At 30.8% G+C, this 2,371-nt stretch overlaps 1 long non-coding RNA gene across 1 annotated transcript in view; it reads left to right on the top strand.

Moving 5' to 3' along the window:
- The first annotated feature begins 1,904 nt into the window (after positions 1–1,904).
- Positions 1,905–2,371, top strand: part of LOC109588002 (uncharacterized) — a 3,760-nt gene continuing 3,293 nt past the window's right edge. Inside the window, exon 1 of the long non-coding RNA XR_002187917.1 lies at positions 1,905–2,001. This is a non-coding gene — a long non-coding RNA (uncharacterized LOC109588002). The remainder of the gene's footprint in view (positions 2,002–2,371) is intronic.

The raw sequence follows: 2,371 nt of genomic DNA, 5'->3' as shown, positions 1-2,371 counted from the left end.
CTCTCTCTTTTTCTCTCTCACACCAAAGTATTCAATTGCTAATACATGTACATGTACATGTATTTGTAGTACATGTAATACCAACATGTAGTACCCATTAAGTGTATAGTTATTAATATGCATGTACATGTAATTATTTTCACTGAAATACATGTGTATGTACATTTTCATATATTGACTACTTACATGTGCATGTACATGTATAAGTTACTAATGTGCTAAAAAGTATTGTAAATGTTTTGTGGTTTTCATGTTGCCTTCATTTGCTTACTTTTTTGCTTCAATAATCTCATTTACATTTTTTGACAGTTACACATGTACATGTAAATATCAAGTTTTAAATGCAGTGTACATATACATGTATATGCACAAATTACATTGTTTCCCTCCTCTCACTCTCTTTCTCCCTCTAACCATCAGCTCACCTAGACTCCTAGCCTTTATGCATGGAACCTTGACAGCTCACTGGACAAGTTAGTATTAGATTGGTACTAATAATCAATGTTTTGAAGAATGATATTATGAATAATGATAATGATGTATTGTTGTATTGTTGGCATTGTTACTGGGGCCATACATGTATCATCTGTCTTTCTTACTGTTGGAACTTAAGTATTGGCAATAGTTGAATTTGGCAATTGGCAATTGGTGGATTTTACATATGTACATGTATACATATATTGGTGTTGTCATTTGGTGATTTAGCAGCCAAATCCCATTGAGCAGCTCAGAATAAAACAAAATGACAGATTTTATATAAGTAGATGTTCACTGAAACCAATATTGATTCCCCACAAATGTACATATTTATATGATATCATCTCTATTTATAGGTCAATTGATATAAAATGATTGTGAAATTTTGAAATGACACATACATGTACATGTACATATGTACTTTTGTGTATGTATCACTTAATTTCTAAATTTGTCTTGTTTTTCATTTTTTATTATTTATTATTAATTATGCTTATTTTTGTTTTCATTATTATTTAGAGAGTGTGAGGATACATTAGGATTAGTAAGGTCATCCTATCCTGTCTCATTTGGTTTATTGAGTAAAGGAGGAGGACTGTCTCTAGTACTGCCTGCCTGGGGACTGGTTAAAGAGAGTCCATCACCTGTTCATAATAATGGAGGAGTGGCCCTGGATGATTTATTGATACTAAGCCAACTACCAGAAACACAAAGTATTTAATGTTTTGTTGGTAATATATTGTTGTTGTTTGTTCTTATAATGTTATTGTTATTGACTTGTTTTTAGTCATATGGGCATAAGTTGTGGGGTATTTAATTACATAGATTTTATTGGTAGCTTCTTACCTGTGGAAACAATACCTTTTAGAGGGATATACAGTACATGTACCTAATGAATGTGCATACATGAAAAATACAAACTTAAATCAGCTTATAAATTTTACACTCTAAAATTTTATACCAGTATAGTGTTATTTATGTTAATAGTATGTATTATTAATAATAATTGTTGTTGTTATTGTTGATGACAGGTGCCATCAATGCTATAATTTCATTGCATAAGGAGAGATCATTAACAGTTCCTGTTACTCTAGAGGAGGAGGAGGAGGAGGAGGATATCAATGAGGAAGGGATCCAGTCTCAACTATTCAATCATGTTAGGTGGCAGTTGTACATGTACATGCATTCACATGTTTAGATACAGTATTTAAAGGGCACATACATGTACATGTATCCACAAATTTTGCCAAATTGAAACATGTCAATCACCAAATGTTTAATGAAGTATGTATGTACATGTATGTGTATTTACATGTACTGTACTTGAAGTACCCAGTTTTGGCTATTGATTGAAATTACAATTACATTTTTACAATTACAATTTGTTTACAATTACATGTTTATTATTTTTTTAATTTTAGACAAGAAGTTAATGACGGAATGGCTCAGATAATGCTTCAGTTTAAAAATGAAATTGAGACTATGAACAAAGAAATGATGAGTGCAATGAAAGAACAACTTAAAGTAAATAGTAAGAGAGAGAGAGAGAGTTGCTTACTGTACAAGCATTACAGTGTACATGTAAAATGTAGCTTTTTATTACCCAAACCATGCGTAGGTGTGAAGCGAGGGTAATTTTTGATTTTGTTGTAATAATATAATTGGCGGTTTTTATTTTAATGATTTTTGTGTACACATACATTGTACGTGTACATGACTGAGCTTGCTCCTTAATGATTGGTGGTATTAATAATTTGTCAATTACTAATCACCAAAATAAAACCAAATTAAAGCACCATATGGTGTATGCATGTACATGTACATGTAATTGATATTAAATTTTCATCTACATGTAATTGTGTATACCATTAATGTCCATTATTTTATTCATTAT

The sequence above is a fragment of the Amphimedon queenslandica genome, unplaced genomic scaffold (genome assembly GCF_000090795.2).
Source record: "Amphimedon queenslandica unplaced genomic scaffold, v1.1 AMPQUscaffold_12343, whole genome shotgun sequence".
Classification (NCBI taxonomy): Eukaryota; Metazoa; Porifera; class Demospongiae; order Haplosclerida; family Niphatidae; genus Amphimedon; species Amphimedon queenslandica.
This window is presented reverse-complemented; position numbering and strand designations above follow the sequence as displayed.